General features: G+C 46.5%; 2 protein-coding genes across 3 annotated transcripts in view; one reads left to right on the top strand and one right to left on the bottom strand.

Moving 5' to 3' along the window:
- The window catches only part of TADA2A (transcriptional adaptor 2A), a 73,530-nt gene extending 70,602 nt beyond the window's left edge, over positions 1 to 2,928 (bottom strand). For both annotated transcript variants that reach the window (XM_030924033.1, XM_010376867.1), the window contains exon 1: positions 2,869 to 2,928. The gene's annotated coding sequence lies outside the window, so the exon portion shown is untranslated. The remainder of the gene's footprint in view (positions 1 to 2,868) is intronic.
- Positions 2,929 to 3,036: 108 nt separating this feature from the next.
- The window catches only part of ACACA (acetyl-CoA carboxylase alpha), a 342,596-nt gene continuing 333,533 nt past the window's right edge, over positions 3,037 to 12,099 (top strand). The window contains exon 1 of the mRNA XM_030923246.1: positions 3,037 to 3,562. The gene's annotated coding sequence lies outside the window, so the exon portion shown is untranslated. The remainder of the gene's footprint in view (positions 3,563 to 12,099) is intronic.

Consider the following 12,099-nt stretch of genomic DNA (forward strand, 5'->3'; position numbering starts at 1 on the left):
AGGCATGAGCCACAGCGCCTGGCCCACTCACAGCTTTTTATCTGGCATTTTTCACATTCTATTTTGTATTACTTCTGAATATATATTTTCACCCACTTTTAAATTAAGTGAAAGCAGGCTGGGTATGGTAGCTCATGCCTGTAACTCCAGTACTTCGGAAAGCTGAGGCAGGTGAATCTCCTGAGGTCAGGAGTTTCAGACCAGCCTGGAGCAACATAGTGAGAACCCCATCTCTACCAAAAATACAAAAAAATTAGCTTGGCGTGGTGGCGGGTGCCCATAATCCCAGCTACTTGGGAGGCTGAGGCATGAGAGTTGCTTGAACCCAGGGGTTAGAGGCTGCAGTAAGCCAAGATCATGCCACTGCACTCCAGCCTGGGAGACAGTGGAAGATCCTGTCTCAAAAATAAATAATAAATAAATAAGTGAAAGTAGAGAATATATCGGATACATATTTGCATTCTTTTAAAATGCCAAGCATACAGGAGGAATACAATAAACACATAGTAGTGGACCAATAAATGTTAGTTCTACGAAACGTTAATTCATCTTTAGTTTTTCTGAAGTGATTTTTTTCACCCCGGTAATTTTTAGCTTGGAGAATAATTCATCACTAAGTGTGGGCAACATTCCGCTAACGCTGCCGTCAGCGAACTTTTCCTTTTTGGGGTGGGGGTAGGTCTCCTTCGCTGTTGTCTCAGGAAAAGTTGAGCTCTGAAGAAAAATGAGTCTAGCAAGGGTGTATTACGAACACAGCAATCAAATAAGCCAAATTTACTGAACTTTTTCAATTTGCTAGGTACCCACAGGTACCATGGTGTGGGAATTCTTTGAATCCTCATTCCCACACTCCTGGGGCAAGCTGCTTTTTCAAAAGAAAGAAAGATCTGAAAGAATACGTTACTTGCACAGTGTCTTACAAGTAAGGGATAGCAGTGTCATTTCAAACACAGATGTCAAGGCTGGGCATGGTGGCTCACGCCTATAATCGTAGCACTTTAGGAGGCCGAGGTGGGCAGATCACCTGAAGTCGGGAGTTCGAGATCAGCCTGACCAACATGGAGAAACCCTGTCTCTACTAAAAATACAAAATTAGCCGGACGTGGTGGCACATGCCTGTAATCCCAGGTACTTGGGAAGCTGAGGCAAGCGAACTGCTGGAACCTGGGAGGCGGAGGTTGCTGAGAGCCAAGAACGCGTCGCTGCACTCCAGCCTGAGCAACTCAGGTTGCGAAGTGCGAAACTCCGTTTCAAAAAAAAAAAAAAAAAAATACAGATGTCCAGTAAAGGATGCAGTCAATATGGACTGATCAACACTCAAAAAAGCACAGCAAGAGGCCGGGTGCGGTGGCTTACGCCTTAATCCCAGTACTCTGGGAGTCCCAGGTGGGCAGATCATCTGAGGTCAAGAGTTCAAGACCAGCCTGGCCAACACAGCGAAACCCCGTCTCTACTGAAAATACAAAAAATAGGCCAGGCTTGGTGGCTCACGCCTGTAATCCCAGCACTTTGGGAGGCCGAGGCGGGTGGATCATGAGGTCAGGAGATCGAGACCATCCTCGCTAACATGGTGAAACCCTGTCTCTACTAAAAATACAAAAAATTAGCCAGGCGTGGCGGCGGGCGCCTGTAGTGGCAGCTACTCCGGAGGCTGAGGCAGGAGAATGGCGTGAACCCGGGAGGCGGAGCTTGCAGTGAGCCGAGATCGCGCCACTGCACTCCAGCCTGGGAGACAGAGCAAGATTCGGTCTCAAAAAAAAAAAAAAAAAAAAATACAAAAAATAGCCAGGCGTGGTACTGGGCACCTGTTATCCCAGGTACTCGGGAGACTGAGGCAGGAGAATCACTTCAACCCCGGAAGCGGAGGTTGCAGTGAGTTGAGATGGCGCCATTGCACTCCAGCCTGGGCTAAAGAGGGAGACTCCATCTCAAAAAAAAAAAAACAAAAAAAATTGTAGGGCCAGACACGGTGGCTCACGCCTGTAATCCCAGCACTTTGGGAAGCCAAGGAGGAAGGATCATTTAAGGTCACGAGTTCGAGACCAGCCTGGCCAACATGGTGAAACCCCACCTCTACTAAAAATACAAAAATTAGCTGGGCGTGGTGGCACGAGAATCGCTTGAGCCCAGGAGGCGGAGGTTGCAGTGAGCTGAAATCGTGTCACTGCACTGCACTACAGCCTAGGAGAAAAGAAAAAAAAAAAGGCAAAAAAAAGCACAATATTGCAGTCTGCAGAATCTTCTTTCTCCTTCTTTCACAAGAGACCACATTCTGCCACCAACTTCCATGGAAGCACAAGCGCTAGCTCCAAACTAACAATCGCCAAATTCGAATCAGTTACCGGGAGAAGTGAGGCACTATGCCGGGCAGGAGTCCACGTGGGGAGGAGAAAAGGCGCAGGCTCCGGAAGTGTGGAGCCAACGTTCAAATCCTTACGAGGTGGGACCGGCCTGGGCCAGTCATTTTACCTGCGCCTCAGCTCTAACAGGGTACTGAAATACCTACTTTGGAGGGCCTGCTAGCTAGGAAATTCAAATGGTCTGGTCAGGGGCATCACGCACAGTGGCCCTTCTTGGGAGAGCGACGCGATCCAGGGCTGAGCATGGAATGGCTAGGCTGGGGCACTGCGGCACCGCCCAGACGCGGGGCGGGCACCAGGGGTCAGGCCGGGTCCCGCGCCGCCCTCCCCCACAGCGCGGCGAGGCCCGGCACCACCCGCCCGCCAGCCCGGCGCGTCCCGCCCGCCGTTGAGGCCCGCAGCCCGCACCTCCTCCCCTGGCGCACCTCGCGGCCCCCGCTTCCCCATAGTCCCGCTAGAGGGGATCGCTCCCAGCCACCCGCCAGCCCAGTACTGCCTGGCGCCTCACCTCGCCGAGTCCCCTTAATCCGCGCCAAGGAGCCGCCGGTCGCGCGCGCCTCCGGGCTTTGCGTGCGCGCCCCCGGGCGGCGCAGTGGCGAGCCCGCCTCGTGCCGCGCCCCGCCGCCTCCGCCGCTTGGCCATGGAGGCCCCCACCGGGTGCTGAGCGCCAGCCACCGCCCCCTTGGCCTTTTCCCGGCCACCGCCGGGCGCCCGTCGCTGTCCCTGTGCCTGAGGACTGGGATGATGGGGCTGAGCCGCTTGCCTGACTTTTGATCCGCCAAGTAATCACTTTGTCCGTGTGGCGCGTGGCCCGTTGCCGGAGGCTTCCCCGCGCGTGGGGCCGTTTGGTCCCCTCCGGAGTGCGGTGAGGCGGACCAAGCCGGGACTGCCTGGGTTTGGGGATAACGTTCCCACCCCCACCCCCACCCCTGTTGCAGCAAGGGAAATTGAGGCTGAGGGAACTGGGCCCAGGGACGGCGAGCCGTGGCTGCCTCTCCAGTCCGGGCCCTGAAGGGCTGCTCGTGGATGAACCAGACTGATTTTAAGGGGTGAAGAGGGTGCGTTTCAGTCAGATGCTTCTGGAACGTCGAAATTGTCTTCTTTGGAAAGAACCATCCCCTCTTTGGGCTTCAGAGGCCCAAATTGAGGCGCAATGATGAAAGGATGTGGTGGTCTACTCTGATGTCAATCTTGAGGGCTAGGTATGTCCCAACATCTCTTATTACTGCTGCTAATGATGATTCTAATAGCTACCATTTGTCGAGTACTTGTTGCATGCCAGACGTTGCACAAAGCAGGTTACACATATGGTCTCATTTAAAACTCGTGAGGTAGGCACCTGTTGTTATCCCCATTTTCCGGGTGAAGAAATCTAGGCACTGACATATAACTTGGAATCACACTGCTAGGAAGTACTGGGGAAGGGAAATCAAACCATGGTTTATCTCAAGTATATAACTGTTAACATCTATTTAGAAGTCTGCCTTTGATAAATTTGCCCAACCTTTTTTAGAATTCACTTACACTTTATGCCTGTGTGAACCCTTTCATTCTTTTTTGGTATATGCATAATACAAGTTCATTCTTAAAAAAAAAAAAAGCCAGACGGGGCGCGGTGGCTCATGCCTGTAATTCCAGCACTTTGGAGGCTGAAGTGGGCGAATCACCTGAGTCGGGAGTTTGAGACCAGCCTGACCAACATGGTGAAGTCCTGTCTCTACTAAAAATACAAAAAATTACCCAGGCGTGGTGGTGGGTGCCTGTAATCCCAGCTACTCGGGAGGCTGAGGCAGAAGAATCGCTTGAACCCCGGGAGCAGAGGTTGCAATGAGCCAAGATCCTACCATTGCACTCCAGCCTGGGCAACAAGAGTGAAACTCTGTCTCAAAAGAAAAGAAAAACCACCTCCCACCAGGTTAAATAAACAATTAACATTTTGGTATGTACCCTTCCAGACATTTTCCTATGCATCACATCAATAAATATATGATAGGATATTTTACATTTGATGTATCCTAAAGATTGATTAATTCAACAAATGTTTAGTGAGTAGGCTTGTTGTAGGTGCTGGGAATTCAGCAGTGAACAAAGCAAAGTCTCTGCCTCATGGACCTCATGTTATAGTAGGGAAGACTGTCAATAAGCAATATACACATTACTAAATAATAGATAATGCCCAGTAATGTGGCAAGTTTTATGGAAAAATAAATCAGGACAAAATGATAAGAGTGATGTGGGGCTTCTCTTTTAGTTAGGGTAGATAAGGAAAGCCTCTTAGCTAAGGAGGCACATAAACAAAAATCTGATCATTTAATGAGAGAGGGAGCTACATGGATTTCTAGAGGGAAACTATCCTAGAAGAGAAGCAGCAAGTGCAGTGGCCCTGAAATGGAGATTTGTTTGGCATGGAAAAAGGGCAAGACCAGTGTGGCTGGAGCACAGCAAATGAGAGAAGTAAGATGGAAATCATAGGCAGATGATGTATCATCTGGTAAGCTTTGGATTTTATTGGGAAGTGATAGAATACCACGAAGGGTTGAGATGAAAGAAGTAGCTTAGCTGTAAAAGGATCACTGTGGGCTGGGAGTGGTGGCTCACACCTGTAATCCCATCACTTTGGGAGGCCGAGGCAGACAGATCACTTGAGGTTAGAAGTTCGAGACCAGCCTGGTCAACATGGTGAAACCTCATCTCTACTAAAAATACAAAATTTAGCTGGGCGTGGTGGCAGGCAGCTGTAATCCCAGCTACTGGGAAGGGTGAGGTAGGAGAATCACTTGAACCCAGGAGGTGGAGGTTGCAGTGAGCCGAGATTGTGCCACTGCATTTAAGCCTGGGCAACAGAGTGAAACTCCATCTCAAAAAAAAAAAAAAAAAAAAAAAAAGGTCACTGTGGCAGCTGTGTGGAGAATGGATGGTAGAAATATTAAAATTGCCCTTTGCCTGGGGAAGTGGTGTGTGGTGTGTACCTGTAATCCCAGCTACTCGAGAGACTGAGGCAGGAAGATGGATTGAGCCCAAGTCTGAGACCAGCCTAGGCAACATATCGAGACCCCCATCTCTAAAAAAATTTTAAGTTGCCCCATAAGGCATAAATTGTCCTTTTACGCAGTAGTTGTTCAACAGATAGTTTATTAACGTTAGTGTTTCACCTATAGCTGTACAGCTTTACAACCACTCTCAACTTCACATAAGGGAAGTGGGGTCAGTCATTTAGGATATATCTCTGTCTTTCTCATTGAAACTCAAATTTTGAGACTGGCTAAGGCAAGTATCCAGATCTGGATGTCATGATTGTCAACAATGAATATCAGTAATCAGTTTTGTAATACTGTAGAAAAATTAGTCCCACGTAATACTGAGATCTAGTCATTAAAAACATAGCATTCAGGGGCCAGGCACGGTGTCTCATGCCTGTAATCTCAGCAGTTTGGGAAGCCGAGGTGGATGGATCATTTGAGGCCAGTAGTTCAAGATCAGCCTGGGCAACATGGCAAAAACCCATCTTTACTAAAAATACAAAAATTTGCTGGGTGTGGTGGCACATGCCTGTAATCCCAGCTTCTTGGGAGGCACAAGAATTGCTTGAACCCTGGAGGTGGAGGTTGCAGTGAGCTGAAATTGCACCACTGCCCTCCAGCCTGTTCAACAGAGCAAGAGTCTGTCTCAAAAACAAAAAACAAAAATCATAGCATTCAAGTCCCTGGAGATTACCCTCTCCCTTCATTTGATGTTAGGCTCTCTACTTAGACCAATTTAGTCAGTGTGCTTAAGAAAGATGTGGAGAGGGCAGGACACAGTGCCTCACACCTGGGATCCCTGCATTTTGGGAGGTCAAGGTGGGCAGATCGCTTGATTTCAGGAGTTCAAGGAGGGCAACGTGGTAAAACCTCGTCTCTACAAAAAATGCAAAATTTAGCCAGGGGTAGTGGCGCATGCCTGTAGTCCCAGCTATTTAGGAGGCTGAGGTGAGAGGATCACTTGAGCCCAGAAGGTTGAGGCTGCATTGAGCCAGTATCACACCACTGCACTCCAGCCTAGGTGACAGAGTGAGACATTGTATCAAAAAAAAAAAAAAAAAAGATGTGGAGAAATTAAAATGCACAGTGAGAAGAAGGGTAACACTGATTGAGGCAGCGCCCCTCTGGGTTTTATCTTAAGTGGATGTGATAGTGGCATCACTTACATGACCAGCTGAAGGAAGAACAGATTTGGAGGAGAAATTGAAAGTTCTGTTTTGGATCTGTGTTTTGCATTCTGACTGGAAATGACAAGTACGAGTCTACAGCTCATTGGAGGCGTCAGAACTAAAACTGTATAACTGTATTAGAATTGTTTATTTGGCTGTGTGTGTCTTACCTAGACAGACCTTGAGGACAGACACTGTTGTCTTTGTAACCTCAGTGCTCTGAAATGTATCCTCAAATATTTGTGAAATGACCAAGTAAACGCAAAAGTAAGAATGAAGTCACTGACTGGGTGCAGTGGCTCACGCCTGTAATCCCAGCACTTTGGGAGGCCGAGGTGGGCGGATCACGAGGTCAGGAGATGGAGACCATCCTGGCCAACACGGTGAAACCCCGTCTCTACTAAAAACACAGAAAATTAGCTGGGCGTGGTGGCGGGTGCCTGTAGTCTCAGCTACTTGGGAGGCTGAGGCAGAAGAATGCCGTGAACCTGGGAGGCGGAGCTTGCAGTGAGCCGAGATGGTGCCACTGCACTCCAGCCTGGGCGACAGAGCGAGTCTCCGTCTCAAAAAAAAAAAAGAATGAAGTCAATTAGGCAAAATGTAAAAGGTACATACCCTATGCTTTCACTGAAAGTCCAAGCACCTGAATGTGACTTACAAGTAAGGTGACCATAATTTCTGATTTGCTGAGAATAGCCTGGTTTACATCTGTTGTCCCTACATAAGTATTAATATTGCCTGATTTCACTCTCAATAGTGTCTCCATTTGTACAATAAATTTATATTGTCATTCTTTTTAGAAGGCCCTTCAGGATCTAGCATCTTCCTATATCTATCATCACTGCTCCATCTTAGACTCTATTTGCCAGCCAGGCGGACATACCTTCATTTCTCATATGCACTCTTAACTTCAAGTTTTTTTTTTTTGCCAAGGTACTGCCTACCTCACTTAGACATCACTTCCTTAGGAACACTTCTCCTGATCCCCCAAAGGCTGAGTTAAGTGGCCCTCTTACATGTTCCCAGTACACCTTGTGTTTAACCTGTCATAGCAAAGATGACTATGTGCCTTGTTCCCTCACTAAATATCTCTGTAAAGGAACCTGAGAAATCACCTTTTTTCCTCTTTAAGCTATAAATTTATATTAATAATATCCAAATCCATGTTGAACCAGTATTTTTGAAGGTTGACCTTCAGGATAAACTAATAGCACAATCTTCATGCCCTTTCATTCTTAACCAACTGAAAAGGTTGACTTTTGTACTAGGAACCCAACGAAGAAAACTTGTATCTTGTCAAGCTAGGTAACCTGGCTGCCATTGACTGAGACCAAAATATCCCAACAGTTTGTCCTCAGCTGCTAAGCTGCTATGGTTAGAATCAAAAGTAGAGTTTCTGGCCTGGTGCGGTGGCTCATGCCTGTAATCCCAACACTTTGAGAGTCCTAAGTGGGAAGATTGCTTGAGCTCAGGAGTTTGAGACTAAACTGGGTAACATAGTGAGAGTTCAACTCTACAAAAAAATCGAAAAATTAACTGGGCATGGTAGCACACGCCTGTGGTCCCAGCTACTTGGGAGGCTGAGGTGGGAGAATTACTTGAGCTTAGACAGTTGAGGCTATAGTGACACATGATTGTGCCACTTTACTCCAGCCTGGGCAACAGAGTGAGACCTCGTCTGGAGGAAAAAAAAAAAAGGTGAAGAGATAACCTACGGAATGGGAGAAAATATTCATGACCCCTACATCAGATAAGTGGGCAAGGGCCCGAAAAGATATTGCTCAAAAGAAGACATGCAAGTAGCATGGGAGGCCAAGGCAGGTGGATCACCTGAGGTCAGGAGTTTGAGACCAGCCAGGCCAACCTGGTGAAACTCTGTCTCTACTAAAAATACAAAAATTAGCTGGGCGTGGTGGTGGGCACCTGTATTCCCAACTACTCAGGAGGCTGAGGCAGGAGAATCACTTGAACCCAGGAGGCGGAGGTTGCAGTGAGCCAAGATCGCACCATTGCACTCCAGCCTGGGTAACAGCGAGACTCCGTCTCAAAAAAAAAAAAAAAAAAAAAAGAAGACATGCAAGTAACTAACTGGTATGTGGAAAAAAAGTTCAACATCACTAATCATCAGGGAAATGTGAATTAAAACTACCATGAGATACCACCTCACACCTGTCAGAATGATGATTATAAAAAAGCGAGATAGGCTGGGCGCGGTGGCTCACGCCTGTAATCCCAGCACTTTGGGAGGCCGAGGCGGGCGGATCACGAGGCCAGGAGATCGTAGCCATCCTGGCTAACATGGTGAAACCCCGTCTCTACTAAAAATACAAAAATTAGCCGTGCGAGGTGGCGGGCACCTGTAGTCCCAGCTACTCGGGAGGCTGAGGCAGGAGAATGGCGTGAACCCGGAAGGCAGAGCTTGCAGTGAGCCGAGATCACACCACTGCACTCTAGCCTGGGGGACAGAGTGAGACTCGGTCTCAAAAAAAATAAATAAATAAAATTAAAAAAATAAAAAAGCGAGATAAGTATTGTCAAGGATGTGGAGAAAAACCCTGTATGCTGTCAGTGGGAATGTAAATTAGTACAGCCATTTTGGAAAATAGTATGGAGGTTCCTTAAACATTTTTAAATAGAACTATAGAACTACCATATGATCCAATAATCCGCTTCTGGGTATATATCCAAAGGAAGTGAAATCTGCATGTCAAGGTATCTGTACTCCCATATCCATTGCAACATTATTCACCATAGCCAAGACATGGAAACAGCCTACATGTACACCAATGGATGAACGAATAAACAAAATGTGAGATATATATATGTGTGTGTGTATATATGTGTATATATACACACACAATGGAATACTGTTCAGCTTTAAACACACATACGCACACAATGGAATACTGTTCAGCTTTAAAAAATAAAGCCTGTCATTTGCAACAACATAGATGAACCTGGAGGACATTATGCTAAGTGAAATAAGCCAGGCACAGAAAGACAAATACTTCTTAATCTCACTTATGTGTAGCATCTAAATAAGTCAGGCTCATAGAAGTAGCAGAATGGAGGTTACCAGGGGATGAGAGAGAAAGAACTGGAAGATTTTGGCCAAAGGATACAAAATTTCAGTTAGGAGGAATAAGTGCAGGAGATCTATTATACTATATGGTGACTATAATTAAAAATATATACTTGAGGCCAGGCGCCGTGGCTCACACCTGTAATCCAAGGACTTTGGGGGGCCGAGGAGGGTGGGTCATCTGAGGTCAGGGGTTTGAGAACAGCCTGGCCCACATAGTGAAACCCCATCTCTACTAAAAATATAAAAATTAGCCAGGCGTGGTGGTGCATAACTGTAATCCCAACTGCTCAGGAGGTTGAGGCATGAGAATCACTTGAACCTGGGAGGCAGAGGTTGCAGTGAGCCAAGATTGCACCAGTGCACTCCAGCCTGGGCAACAGAGCAAGACCCTGTTTCAAAAACAAAAACAAACTATATATATATGTGTGTGTATATATATACGTATATATGTGTATATATATACATGTGTATGTGTGTGTGTATATATATATACACTTGAAAATTGCTAAGAGAGTAGATTTTAATTATTCTTACCACACAAAAAAATAAGTATTTGCGGTAATGGGTATATTTTGCGGTAATGGATATGTTAATTAGCTTGATTTAGCCATTCCACAATGTGTATGTATGTCTCTCAACACATGTTGTATATCATGAATATACACAATTTTTATTTGTCAAAAAATGTTTAAATATGCCATAAGTAAATTAAATAAAATATATTTCTTACAATGTTATTTATAAAAACAAAGCAAAAAAACAGATCTGTCCAAATATAACTAATAAACTGACTCTCATTATTTAACACTCAAGAGTTGGCTGGTATCAGGATTTTCATAATGCCATGGCCATTAAACAGTTTTCGTGAATCCAGACCTTCGTTACCCACCTCTTCTGCTTCTTCCTCACCTTACAGACTTCTTTCTCATGTACATAGAGTGCAGAATATCTGTCTCATGAGTCACCAGCCTTTGGGCAGAACCCAAAAAATTAGATGAACTAGAAATGTATTGTTGCTAAGTGGCTTCGTTTTATCAGACAATTCTAAATTGCCTACTAGGCTGCCTAGCTGCATACTTTTCCGCCTAATGTACAGGACCTCCACCTTGTGACTGTCAAAACAGGCTCCTAAATTATTTTGCATCATTTGGTGACAGGCAGTCTATGCTCTTTTGCAACCAACAAGTAACCAATAAATGTTTGGAATATACAAGGAACGTGGCATTGTTTAATATAATTGAAAAAGCAGGGCCGGGCGCAGTGGCTCAAGCCTGTAATCCCAGCACTTTGGGAGGCCGAGACGGGCGGATCACGAGGTCAGGAGATCGAGACCATCCTGGCTAACACGGTGAAACCCCGTCTCTACTAAAAAATACAAAAAACTAGCCGGGTGACGAGGCAGGCGCCTGTAGTCCCAGCTACTTGGGAGGCAGAGGCAGAAGAATGGCGTGAACCCGGGAGGCAGAGCTTGCAGTGAGCTGAGATCCGGCCACTGCACTCCAGCCTGGGTGACAGAGCGAGACTCCATCTCAAGAAAAAAAAAAAAAAAAAGAAAAAGCAAGCTTGGACTTTGAAACTTTCCTGAATTTGAATTCTGTCTCCACTCCTTAATCACCTTTAAAAATTTAGGGCATGACGTGGTGGCTTATGCCTGTAAACACAGCACTTTGGGAGACCGAGGCGGGCGGATCACTTGAGATCAGGAGTTCGAGACCAGCCTGGCTAACATGGTGAAACCCCATCTCTACTAAAAATATAAAAAATTAGCCGGGCATGGTGGTGCATGCTTATAATCCCAACTCCTTGGGAGGCTGAGACAGGAGAATCGCTTGAACCCAGGAGGCAGAGTTTGCCATGAGCCAAGATCCCACCATTGCACTCCAGTCTGGGCAACAAGAGTGAAACTCCATCTGAAAACAAACAAAAAAAGAATTTAGGGAAGTTATTATCTTCCTGCATCTCTTTTCTCCTCCTATGTAAAATGAAAATAATAATGTCTAATTCATAAGAGTTTCATAAGGATATGATGAAAGCCTGATGCAGTAGCTCACGCCTGTAATCCCAGCACTTTGAGAGGCCAATGTGGGCGGGTCACTTGAGGTCAGTAGTTCGAGACTAGCCTGGCCAACATGGTGAAACCCTGTCTCTACTAAAAATATGAAAACTAGGCTGGGCGCGGTGGCTCAAGCCTGTAATCCCAGCACTTTGGGAGGCCGAGACGGGCGGATCACGAGGTCAGGAGATCGAGACCATCCTGGCTAACACGGTGAAACCCCGTGTCTATTAAAAATACAAAAAAACCTAGCCGGGCGAGGTGGCAGGCGCCTGTAGTCCCAGCTACTTGGGAGGCTGAGGCAGGAGAATGGCGTAAACCCGGGAGGCAGAGCTTGCAGTGAGCTGAGATCCGGCCACTGCACTCCAGCCTGGGCGACAGAGCGAGACTCCGTCTCAACAAAAAAAAAAAA

The sequence above is a fragment of the Rhinopithecus roxellana genome, chromosome 19 (assembly GCF_007565055.1).
Source record: "Rhinopithecus roxellana isolate Shanxi Qingling chromosome 19, ASM756505v1, whole genome shotgun sequence".
Lineage (NCBI taxonomy): Eukaryota > Metazoa > Chordata > Mammalia > Primates > Cercopithecidae > Rhinopithecus > Rhinopithecus roxellana.